The following is a 13951-nucleotide window of genomic DNA, read 5'->3' as shown; positions in this document are numbered from 1 at the left end:
CCACATTTTGTTACATTACAGCCTTTTTTTAAATGTATTAAATATTTTTCCCCCTCAATCTACAGACAATACCCCATAATGACAAAGCAAAAACCTAATTCACTGTTGAAGCTCAGTCACTGATTTACACAGGATTTACACCCCATTGTAGCTACTTTCTGCCATTGACTTCACCAGGCTTACCGATTAATGAAGCCTGCCCAGCTAGCACATAATGTTCTGAGAACCATATGTTCCTTAGAGCTTGATGAGATCGTGGTTGTCCTATGGTTATTTTGCGTACAACATTGCCACTGGGCACACACTGGCTGAATCAACGTGGTTTCCATGTAATTTCAACAACATTACATTGAACCAACGTGGAATAGACGTTGAATTGACGTCTGTGCCAATTGGGTTCCCACAACTTTCTGGTAATGGTGCAGGATAGTTGTTTGGCTTTGGAACATTCTAAGCTACTTTATTTTCTTGGAATTTCATTACTTTAATAGAATGTTTCCTAAAAGTTCACACGTAGATACATTTAATTTTAAAAAATGGAATGTTCTAGGAACGTTCTCCAACTGGTTAGACATTGGGAATTTTCTCAAATAGCTTAGATAACATTAAGAAACAACGTTCTTCTGTGGGAATTTCAGTACCTCAGCATAACGTTTCCTACAGATTTCTCAAATTCCCAACAAGTTCCAATCTGGTTCTATTTAATGTAATATTTGTACTACATTCTGGGAAAGTAAAACAAAATGGTGTAACTTAAGCGATGTTCTCAGAGCATTCAGAGAACAATGCTGCAAGGCAAACACAGCGTTTCATTGGAAATGAATGCAATTCTGGTGTACCAAAATGCAATGGCGCAGTCAGTGTGATCGAAGCGTTATACTGCCTCAGTCCAGAGGCCTGGGCTTTTATGACACAGTCACTTAGATGCTCACCTCTGCACAGCAGGAGTCATGGTTCTATTCCCTGTCGCAGAGCTTCCTCTCTCCTGCTACTGTAGCGTTCAATGTTACCAGAAATCATCTGAATCTCTACAGACCTGTTACCCAATACCCAACGATACCTTTAAACACAATGCAAGCCACCCTCAACTTATAATGCCTCCACTGATCTGTAAGACATGCCAAACTCACAGGGGATGGTTCGGCTTTAGCATGTTTCACACTTGAACTACTCCGCATTCTCCCTGGCTCCAGGTGTCACACTGGGTACGCATTCGCCCGAGAATAAACTGGCGATCGTCAACCTGAAACACAAGGATATCAGGCAGTACACAGGACTCCCCAATCCTCCCAGGGAGGCCCTTTGAAGGTCTGGTGTGTGACTGCTGGCATCACAACACACAACGGGCAGGAGGAGTTTAGGCACCACACTTTGTAGTCATGTGGCGCATTCCCCCTTGAGTTGCATGCCTGCTTGTAGGGCTCCTGGGGGCCCTTGGGTATAGTGGGAAAGGTTCAACTTTGGCCAGATGTTAGAGCTCACTGCTCCAGTGGAGAAACCTGATGTGAGAGGCTGTATTGCGATGGGGTTTCAAATTAGTTTTGTATGGTACCAATGCTCTGGAATTGTAGTGTACACATGACAGGAATGAGGTTAATACTATTGCAGGATCCAACATCTTACATTATATCCTCAGTACACTCTGATATTTACAGCCATTTTAACTCTTTCATAACCCATATAAGGTTTTTATTTATTTATTTTTATTTCACCTTTATTTAACCAGGTAGGCAAGTTGAGAACAAGTTCTCATTTACAATTGCGACCTGGCCAAGATAAAGCAAAGCAGTTCGACAGATACAACGAGTTACACATGGAGTAAAACAAACATACAGTCAATAATACAGTATAAACAAGTCTATATACAATGTGAGCAAATGAGGTGAGAAGGGAGGTAAAGGCAAAAAAGGCCATGGTGGCAAATTAAATACAATATAGCAAGTAAAACACTGGAATGGTAGTTTTGCAATGGAAGAATGTGCAAAGTAGAAATAAAAATAATGGGGTGCAAAGGAGCAAAATAAATAAATTAATTAAATACAGTTGGGAAAGAGGTAGTTGTTTGGGCTAAATTATAGGTGGGCTATGTACAGGTGCAGTAATCTGTAAGATGCTCTGACAGTTGGTGCTTAAAGCTAGTGAGGGAGATAAGTGTTTCCAGTTTCAGAGATTTTTGCAGTTCGTTCCAGTCACTGGCAGCAGAGAACTGGAAGGAGAGGCGGCCAAAGAAAGAATTGGTTTTGGGGGTGACCAGAGAGATATACCTGCTGGAGCGTGTGCTACAGGTGGGAGATGCTATGGTGACCAGCGAGCTGAGATAAGGGGGACTTTACCTAGCAGGGTCTTGTAGATGACATGGAGCCAGTGGGTTTGGCGACGAGTATGAAGCGAGGGCCAGCCAACGAGAGCGTACAGGTCGCAATGGTGGGTAGTATATGGGGCTTTGGTGACAAAACGGATTGCACTGTGATAGACTGCATCCAATTTGTTGAGTAGGGTATTGGAGGCTATTTTGTAAATGACATCGCCAAAGTCGAGGATTGGTAGGATGGTCAGTTTTACAAGGGTATGTTTGGCAGCATGAGTGAAGGATGCTTTGTTGCGAAATAGGAAGCCAATTCTAGATTTAACTTTGGATTGGAGATGTTTGATATGGGTCTGGAAGGAGAGTTTACAGTCTAACCAGACACCTAAGTATTTGTAGTTGTCCACGTATTCTAAGTCAGAGCCGTCCAGAGTAGTGATGTTGGACAGGCGGGTAGGTGCAGGTAGCAATCGGTTGAAGAGCATGGATTTAGTTTTACTTGTATTTAAGAGCAATTGGAGGCCACGGAAGGAGAGTTGTATGGCATTGAAGCTTGCCTGGAGGGTTGTTAACACAGTGTCCAAAGAAGGGCCAGAAGTATACAGAATGTTGTCATCTGAGTAGAGGTGGATCAGGGACTCACCAGCAGCAAGAGCGACCTCATTGATGTATACAGAGAAGAGAGTCGGTCCAAGAATTGAACCCTGTGGCACCCCCATAGAGACTGCCAGAGGTCCGGACAGCAGACCCTCCGATTTGACACACTGAACTCCCATATAAGGTTATTTTACTCTGAAATGCTTGACTCACCTAGCTTCTCTAAGGAAGGCTGGTCTCTCATTTTTTACATTACAATACCCTACTGTTGAAATTATAAATGCTGCAGACAAAATAGATAAATAACAAACTAAATTACCTCATATCATCTCAATGGAAATTTCCGCACGGCACTATTCCCTCCAGCAGCCACTCTGCCACTGTCATTCATTTGCCCATTGGTAGTCAGATAACAGATTGTAACTAACTGCTTATCAAAGTCAATACTTGAGAGAGGAACTACATTCTTGATGGTAGCTGCTATTTTTATGGAAACATGCTGCCATTTCCCATCTCTAATGCAAACCTATTCATTTGCATTATGGTTCATCAAGTCCGTTGGCACGATAGCTTGTTTTGATCCGACAACTTTAAATGAGAAGAAGCCTGTTTTTGAATGGAACGAGACCAAAGTTGAATTGAAAAGCTTCACCTATCTGGATGTTCTCCCTGGGGATTGACAGGAGAGGCCATGCCTTTGCATACTTTGTTATGAAGACTAATCCTCTTTTCCCAGTTTGTTTACTGTGTTGTGTACATAGTGTTCTGTCAAACACAAAGGTAAACATTTAGAAATGAAAAGACTGCAGAGAGAGTTAGCTTTTTCTTTAGCAGCTCACTGTAAACAACAAAAAGCTACTGACATGTATGTTATTCGACATTGCAACAAAGAGGCTAACCTCAGTGAACCCTGAACCTTTTGTCTGTCAACACCTAAATAATTGAATGTCTAACATCCAAACCTTAGACACTACTCCCAGCTGGGCATGCCTCAGATGACCTCATGGTAGCCACATCCCACTTCTGACACCAACGTTTCGCTACATTAGCAGTAAATAAATGTTCTATTGGGTAGAAGCCTCATCTGCTCCATATAACATTAAATAGCTTGTTAGAGTCAAAGAGACTACTTGGGATGAAACAAGGACTATGCGCAATGGGGCCGATTCAGACTTAGGAAATCTATAACATTTTTACAAGTTTTCATTTGACCACTTCTCAGTATTTGGTATTCAGACTTACCCTATGCATGTGCTTAACGAGGTCTGCGGGTGTTGCTCCCTTGCACACACTAAATAAATGTAATAAAATCTAAGCAAACACGCCCACTGGGTGGCCTATCAATTTCATCCGGCAGTTTTTCTTCAATTCATTTATGGTTATTCATCTAAACCAATCCCTTTAAATACTGTATACCTTTTTAATTAGAATTTGATCGATACAACATTAGAATGTAGCCTATGGAGAATGCGTTCAGAATGGAGATCAATGAAAGAAAGCCATCAACATGTATGCATATTTATCTCCATATCAAAACCCATGCGTAGATTTCAAAACACTCAATTGTTTAGGGAAGTTATCATGAACGGACTACTTCATGGAAAAATAGGGAGAGCCTTTACACACCAAAAAACAGCCCCATGCTGATAGTGGCTAATATTGAACATGATGGAAATAGGAAACAGAGAAAGTTGGGGCATTTTTAGATGTGTGTAGTTCTTCCCTTGAACTGTTCTTGTCTATTAATGTTCTGTATAATGTCATGTTTCATGTTCTGTGTGGACCCCAAGAAGACTACCAGCGACTTTCGCAACAGCTACTGGGGATCCTATTAAAATACCAATACCAGACCTGCCCTCAAAGAATGGCTCTGTAGTTTTGTGACAGTTCGCAAACAACAGGTACGCTACCAAGACAGACTGGCAGGAGCTGATGGAAGGTGTGGCTCAAAGAACTCTTCTGGGCCCTCTCATCTTCCTTGCAGTCAATGACAGCGCAGCCTGGTATGCCGACAGTTGGTGGAATGCTGACAGTCTAAATCTGGTCCACAAGCGTACAACAGGTAACAGCACACGACAGCAGGCCCTAAACAACTTTGACACGTGGGTTCATGCAAGCAGAATGGCACTGAACCTTACCCAGTGCAAGGTCCTATGAGGGATCTTTGCAATAAATCAACCTGTCCCATGCCCTCTCTGGATCAAGGGGCCAAGGACCTAATTTATAAACTGTGCGTATATACAAAATATCGACCAAAATGTGAATGCGGCAGTTTTCATGCAAAAGTGAGCTTTAAAAAAAATGTATTTGGAGGTGAGAATGTGCTCACCTCAGCAAATTTTAGATCATGTGTACGCACATCTACTAGTGGTTGAGATATTGTATTGCAAGCAGGCAAGTAAGTATTTTGTGCAAATGGGTGATACGATGGAAAGCTTATTCATAAACTTTTAACAAGAATGCAACCATTTGCCATTGGTGCTTTATTTTTAATTAATCTAAAATAATTAGACGTAGGAGTTTTGTTCCTATTTTATTTTCAGAACTATTGCAGAATATAGTCCTAATTTCTGGATGTGATGGGTTCATATTTCCAATTAAGCCATAGTCTACAACAAATGACCATGCCCATCTTTTATTTAATTGGACCTAGTAGCTGTAACAGCTCTCTTCTATCTCCTCCTCTGATGAAGAGGTAGAACAAGGATCGGACCAAAATGCAGCGTGATGATGATTCATGATATTTTAATGAAGGAAAACCTATACATACAGAAACTACAGAAATAACGAAATGAAATAACAAAAACCGAAACAGCCCTATCTGGTGCAAACACAAAGACAGGAACAATCACCCACGAAACACTCACAGAATATTGCTGCCTAAATATGGCTCCCAATCAGAGACAACGATAATCACCTGACTGATTGAGAACCGCCTCAGGCAGCCATAGACTACGTAGACATCCCACAAAAGCCCAAGACAAAAAACACACCACAATAACCCATGTCACACCCTGGCCTGACCAAATAAATAAAGAAAACACAAAATACTAAGACCAAGGTGTGACAGTAGCTTAGTAAATAGATATGCTGTGCATTTCAAGGTTTGCAATACAGTCAAATTTATCATCATGATATTTTACATTGACGTAGGCCTATGTACTATGTTCCAAGTTTTTATTGTCACTTGCACAAGTAATGTGATATACCTTTCTTGCTTGCTCTTTCCCAACAATGCAGTAATGCATATCAGTAGTACTATAAAAATGTATAGAAAAGAAAAGTAAAACAAAAACACTAACTGTAACTACTGTTTTTTGTAGCTTTCCCATCAAATCAAATTGTATTTGTCACATGATCCGAATACAGTGAAATGCTTACTTAAAAGCCCTTAACCAACGATTCAGTTAAGAAAAATACCCCCCGAAAATAAGAAATAAAAGTATAAAATAATTAAAGAGCAGCAGTAAAATAACAATAGTGAGGCTATATACAGAGGGTACCGGTACAGAGTCAATGTGCGGGGGCACCGGTTATTTTGAGGTAATTGAGGTAATATGTACATGTAGGTAGAGTTATTAAAGTGACTATGCATAGATAATAAACAGAGTATCAGCAGTGTAAGGGGAGGGGGCAATGCAAATAGTATGGGTAGCCATTTGACTGTATGTTCAGGAGTCTTATGGCTTGGGGGTAGAAGCTGTTTAGAGGCCTCTTGGACACAGGCTTGGCGCTCCAGTACCGCTTGCAATGTGGTAGCAGAGAGAACAGTCTATGACTATGGCGGCTGGAGTCTTTGACAATTTTTAGGGCCTTCCTCTCACACCGCCTGGTATAGAGGTCCTGGGTGGCAGGAAGCTGCGGTCGGAGGCCGAGCAGTTGCCATACCAGGCAGTGATGCTCTCGATGGTGTAGCTGTAAAAAGGTTTGAGTATCTGAGGACCCATGCTAAGTATTTTCAGTCTCCTGAGTCGGAATATGTTTTGTCGTGCCCTCTTCACAACTGTCTTGGTGTGCTTAGACCATGTCAGTTTGTTGGTGATGTGGACAGCAAGGAACTTGAAACTCTCAACCTACTCCACTACAGCTCTATCGATGAGAATGGGGTCATGCTCAGTCCTCCTTTTCCTTTAGTCCACAATTATCTCCTTTGTTTTGATCACGTTGAGGGAGAGGTTGTTGTCCTGGCACCATACGACCAGGTCTCTGACATCCTCTCTATAGGCTGTCTCGTCATTGTCGGTGATCAGGCCTACCATTGTTGTGTCATAGGCAAACTTAATGATGGTGGTGGAGTCGTGCCTGGTCATGCAGTCATGAGTGAACAGGGAGTACAGTAGGGGACTGAGCACACACCCAATGGGCCCTCGTGTTGAGGATTAGCTTGGCGGATGCGATGTTACCTACCCCTACCACCTGGGGGCGGCCCGTCAGGAAGTCCAGGATCCAGGTGCGTTGGGAGGTGTTGGACTAAAGCATTCGCCAACTCCTGGATAGTCTGTGGTGCAACGTGGCGTTGGTGGATGGAGCGAGAATGGTCTGGGGAACTGGCGGGCCAGTCCATAGCATCAATGCCTTCCTCATGCAGGAACTGCTGACACACTCCAGCCACATGAGGTCTAGCATGGTCTTGCATTAGCAGGAACCCAGGGCCAACTGCACCAGCATATGGTCTCACAAGGGGTCTGAGGATCTCATCTCGGTACCTAATTGGCAGTCAGGCTACCTCTGGCGAGCACATGGAGGGCTGTGCGGCCCCCCAAAGAAATGCAACCCCACACCATGACTGACCCACCGCCAAACCGGTCATGCTGGAGGATGTTGCAGGCAGCAGAACATCCTCCACGGCGTCTCCAGACTCTGTCACGTCTGTCACATGTGCTCAGTGTGAACCTGCTTTCATCTGTGAAGAGCACAGGGCACAAGTGGCGAATTTGCCAATCTTGGTGTTCTCTGGCAAATGCCAAACGTCCTGTACGGTGTTGGGCTGTAAGCACAAGCCCCACCTGTGGACGTCGGGCCCTCATACCACCCTTATGTAGTCTGTTTCTGACCATTTGAGCAAACACATGCACATTTGTGGCCTGCTCAAGGTCATTTTGCAGAGCTCTGGCAGTGCTCCTCCTGCTCCTCCTTGCACAAAGGCGGAGTTAGCGGTCCTGCTGCTGGGTTGTTGCCCTCCTATGGTTTTTGACGCTGCGCTGTAGTCAATGAATAAAATTCTCACATGGGTTTTCCTTTTGTCCAGGTGTGAAAGGGCAATGTGGAGTGCAATAGGGATCGCATCATGTGTGGATCTGCGGTTTGCAAATTGGAGTGTTTTTCTGGGATAATGGTGTTGATATGAGCCATGGCCAGCCTTTCAAAGCCCTTCAAAGCCCTTCATGGCTACAGATGTGAGTGCTATAGGTCAGTAGTCATTTTAGGCAGGTTACCTTAGTGTTCTTGGGCACAGGGACTGTGGTAGTCTGCTTGAAACATGTTGGTATTACAGACAGAGAGAGTTTGAAAATGTCAGTGAAGACACTTGCCAGTTGGTCAGTGCATGCTCAGAGTACGTCCTGTTAATTTTTATTATTTTATTTATTTTATTTCACCTTTATTTAACCAGGTAGGCTAGTTGAGAACACGTTTTCATTTGCAACTGCGACCTGGCCAAGATAACGCGTAGCAATTCAACACATACAACAACACAGAGTTACACATGGAATAAACAAAACATACAGTCAATAATACAGTAGAACAAAAGAAAATCAGTATTGCAAATGACCATAAAGTCATTATCCAAATGGCTTTCCAATGAGGGTGATTAAGCCACAACAGAAGGTCATTATAGAGGTCATAGGTCATGCAAAACCTTTCAAATAAACTCATAAAAATGTAATGTGTGTGCGTGCCCCTTTAAGATACCTTTGCACTAAAACAAATTTTAACACAAATAAAACATAGTATTTTAAAAACACCAACAAATAGTCATAACATAGCATGTTCATAGGTCATACAAAACCTTTCAAAGAAGCCTATTTTATTATATTAGATAAATTACAAAAATAGTCAAATATTTCCTACACGTTGTATCTCAGGTTCCCAGAACATTCCTTTATCAAAAGAATTAACGTGTTTAATTAAAACTCAGAAAATAAAAATTCATAAAAATTCCATGTGCGTGCGTGTCCCTTTAATCAGCTATCTAAATCATTTCAACCTGTTGATATAAATTTAGTAAAAACGATCCTGATTTTTAACAAATCTAAATTCTTTCAAAAATCAAAACAATCTTTTTTCCACTCATATCCACAATGTTTTCATTCCCCAAAGTGCAATACTGTTCAGCTCGTACATTAATGATCTTCCTTCTGTCTATACAGGGTCTGAAGTTCCAATGTATGCAGATGATACAGTGATAAATTAATGCAATAACAAACAACAAACTTCACAAGAACACACTAATATAATGGTTCAGATGACAAACTTAATAAAAAAATTTTTTTTTAAACACAGTCTGCATGTTTCTCACAAACAAAACAACGGATTACCCTGAGACAAATATCTATGCATCAGGGGAAAAGCTCCAGGAGGTATCTGACTTTATGTACCAAGGCATCATACTTGATTCCAACCTCTCTTTTTTAAAAATAACTAAAATAACCAAATTCAACCTAGCTAATTTCCCAAAACATATCAAATTGTTTTGACTATAGAGGTAGAAACTATAATTAAAATCTAAACCTCATGGCAACAGATCTACAAGATCTGCCATGAGAAATGACTGTATAGTTCCCTTAACTTCTTAAGGTATAGGGAGCAGCATTTTCCAGTTGAATTGGGACTCTACTTTGTCTCTATACTGAAGCTTAGCTTGTTTGATTGCCTTGCGGAGGGAATAGCTACACTGTTTATATTCGGTCATCTTTCCGGTCACCTTGCCCTGATTAAAAGCAGTGGTTTGCGCTTTCAGTTTCAATCAATCCACGGTTTCTGGTTTGGGAATGTTTTAATCGTTGCTATGGGAACGACATCGTCAATGCACTTTCTAATGAACTCGCTCACCGAATCAGCATATTCGTCAATGTTGTTGTTGGACGCAGTGCGGAACATATCCCAGTCCACGTGATGGAAGCAGTCTTGGAGCGTGGAATCAGATTGGTCGGACCAGTATTGAACAGACCTGAGAGCGGGAACTTCTTGTTTTAGCTTCTGTCTGTAGGCAGGGAGCAACAACATGGAGTCGTGGTCAGGTTTTCCGAAAGGAGGGCGGGGGAGGGCCTTATATGCACCGCGGAAGTTAGAATAGCAATGATCCAAGGTTTTACCAGCCCTGGTTGCGCAATCGATATGCTGATACAACTTAGGGAGTCTTGTTTTCAGATTAGCCTTGTTAAAATCCCCAGCAACAATGAATTCAGCCTCAGGATATGTGGTTTCCAGTTTGCAAAGAGTCAAAAAAAGTTTGTTCAGAGCCATCGATGTGTCTGCTTGGGGGGGAATATATACGGCTGTGATTATAATCGAAGAGAATTCCCTTGGTAGATAATGCATTTGATTTGATTGTGAGGAATTCTAAATCAGGTGAACAGAAGGACTTGAGTTCCTGTATGTTGTTGTGACCACACAACGTCTCGTTAACCATAAAGCATACGCCCCCGCCCCTCTTCTTACCAGAAAGATGTTTGTTTCTGTCTGTGCGATGCGTGAAGAAACCAGCTGGCTGCACCGATTCCGTTAGCGTCTCTCGAGTGAGCCATGTTTCGGTGAAGCAAAGAACGTTACAGTCTCTGATGTCCTTCTGGAATGCTACCCTTGCTCGGATTTCATCAACCTTGTTGTCAAGAGACTGGACATTGGCGAGAAGTATGCTAGGGAGTGGTACGCGATGTGCCCGTCTCCGGAGCCTGACCAGAAGACCACTTCGTTTCCCTCTTTTACGACGTCTTTGTTTTGGGTCGCAGGCTGGGATACATTCCGTTGTCCTGGATGAAAGGCAGAACAGAGGATCCTCTTTGGGAAAGTCATATTCCTAGTCGTACTGATGGTGAGTTGACGTTGCTCTTATATTCAGTAGTTCTTCCCGACTGTATGTAATGAAACCTAAGATTACCTGGGGTACCAATGTAAGAAACAACAACGTAAAAAAAACCTAGGAACGTGGAGCGAGGCGGCCATCTCTGTCAGCGCCGGTGGCGGGCCCGGCGCAGTGCACGCTGACACGGTTGCCAGGTGTTTCCCCCGACATATTTTGTGCAGCTGGCTTCCAGCTGGCTTCCAGCTTAAGCGGGCATTGTGTCAAAAAGCAGTGCAGCTTGGCTGGATTGTGTTTTGGAGGATGCACAGCACTCGACCTACGGAAGTTGTGGCAATGGAACAAGTGGATACCACGAAATTGGGGAGAAAAAGGGGTAAAAAGATATTAATATATACTCCCTAGTCCTTTCTGAGGACAAGCCACTACCATGCTTGTGTTGTGTTGGATTTGCCCCAAACATAATGCTTTTTTATTCAGGGCATAAAGTTATGTTTCTTGCCATATTTTGGCAGTTTCACTTTAGTGAATGTTTTGGAATATTTGTATTCTGTACAGCAGTGGTCACTGACCCTTTCTGAGTAAAGATCACTTTCAGTCAAAAACTAAGCCATGATCTACTGCTCAGATATTTTTTTTAACATGACTTAAAAAACATGAACATTAACCTCATTAAAACAGCTCTGTAGGAGTGAGGTTTGTGCAGTACACAGGTCTAATAGATGATCACAGAATATTGGCTATATGCCTGGCCTGCCAATATTGTTCCCCTCAGACCATAGTATATTTTAAAGTCCAAGCTTTGTTAACAAATACTATCATAATTTGGTGTAGCACTTGCAACACACAGCTGAGTATAATTTGCTAATAATTTTCCTTTTTATTTTACTGGACTTCTTAGTTCTTTCAAGACAACTGGGAACTGTGACGACCCTCCCACTCTTTCTGCCGTATTCTCTCTTTGTTTTTGTTTCCTTATTAGGATGCCGGTGGGCGGAGTTGGGCGGAGTTGGGAGGGTCGTCAGCTACATGGGAAACACCTGGGCCCGGTGTGTCCCAGGATAAATACACCACTTCTCCATTCATGGAAGAGACTCTTTCCATGCAGACACCTTTACAGATTTTGTTGTGTATCTATGTGGCTTTCGGTTGTTTGCTTTGGCAGCAAACATGCCAAAACACTCACTTACATTACTGATTACACACGCCATTGTATATTGTACTTAGTTTACTTTATTTAATAAATATATGTTTTGTTACTCCTTATCTCCACGTTGTCACCCTTTTGTTAAGGGCTTTGAGCCGGTTCGTGACAGAACTCTGGGGGGAAAATAAGTAAAATCACTACATCGGTGATATTCAGGTCGGAAAGTCGTGCTCTAGAAACATGCCTTCGTTTCCAAGTTGGATGACTGTTCACCTTTTTTTCTTGTTCCAATCTGTCTTGAACGCACTGAAGTCGGTGATGTCAGAGTTCCGAGTTGTTTTGAGCATGGCATTAGTATCAGCAGCTGGAGGCAGAGCTGCAGGGTCAGCATCTCAGGGTCTCTGCTCTCTCCTTCATTACCTCTGGTGAGACTGACCAGAGAGGGGACACCGTCTTCCACCTGATGGCGAAACTTGAGTTGCATCGCATCTACCTCAAGCACAAGATCATGTTGTTACTATGACCAGAGAAAGTGAAATATTCCTCGTTATTAAAATAGACATGTCGAGCTGCTACTAATAATAAAAACGCAGGGCTATCGATGCAATTGGCTATGCATTCATTGCAGCAGGAGTGGGAGTAGTGAGAAGGAGTTTAAATAAAAAAAATAGATAAAAATGAACCCTTTAGAACCCAATAGAATTCTTGAATGCTGCTGGAGATTACTGAGAAATGTCAAGCTAATTTTCTCACACATTTCAAACAAAAACACAGCTCAAAAACAAAGAACAAATTACATTTATAAGTTAAATTAGTTTTAAACAGCACAACCTCTTCTTCAACATGACACCACATTCATGTCAATTTGTCTTCCATTGTATAAAGACACTATCAAAAAACTTAACACTCAACACAACAAAACACCCTGCATTATTTAAATTGAAGTATATTTGACTAAATTACTCACTCAAATATGGCAAGTATAACTAAAATATAAATAAAATATCCAAAACGTGACCAGAGGACAATATTCAGAAAGTATTTCAAATCCCACACGTAGTAGGCTATTTTATTGACAACGTGTCTTACTTCTGTAAAAATGTAAAGATGCAAACAACTATTGAGACTCTTTCAAAATGTAGGTAATCTCTCTCAATAAGATTTAGTACAGACCAGGCCTGACACAAAATATATAAATAGTAGCCTACTTTGACAATTCAGTGAATGCAACACATATTAGATAGAGACAGATAAAGAGAGAAGATGACAAAACACTGTTCAGAGACAAAATATTTGTAGGACAAATTCATATTTCACACTATCATGTTAGTGTTTGCATTTAACCTACAACATGTCATGGAACTTCTGAAAGCACATCCCCCATCCTGCAAAGTGTTACAGAACAGTAGAGCACCCAAATGAGGTTTCTACAGATCTCCCACTCTTTGCCCTGTCTCCACTCCGGATGCACATCACACACTCTATCTTGCGCCCTTCAAACTTCACCTGCTTTCAAATGAGTTACAACTCGGTCCACACGCCCTGGTGCCACACTTTTGGCTCTCTTCTTCCTGCCACTGTAGCCACATCAAAAAGTGAATGCACCAGCTGCATTTTGAATGCCTTCAGGACCAGCACCTGTGGTTTTTGGGAAGAGTCCTTGGCAGGGTCCTCCACACAATGTACGCATTTTTTTATGGCAATGTTGAGCATCCCCCAAAACACATTACTTCCATCATTTTCTGCCTGTGCATCCAACTTTGCAATTGCTCCTCAGTTGGTCAATATGGTCAACCCCCACCCATTTTTTTGCTGTGATCTATTACAAGCACTGCAACAGATATACGTTCCTACCAAAACAACTCCAAAACCCCTGCCACTG

This window comes from Oncorhynchus gorbuscha, linkage group LG18 (assembly GCF_021184085.1).
Source record: "Oncorhynchus gorbuscha isolate QuinsamMale2020 ecotype Even-year linkage group LG18, OgorEven_v1.0, whole genome shotgun sequence".
Classification (NCBI taxonomy): Eukaryota; Metazoa; Chordata; class Actinopteri; order Salmoniformes; family Salmonidae; genus Oncorhynchus; species Oncorhynchus gorbuscha.
The sequence above is the reverse complement of the archived record's forward strand: the minus strand, read 5'-3'. Positions refer to the sequence as shown.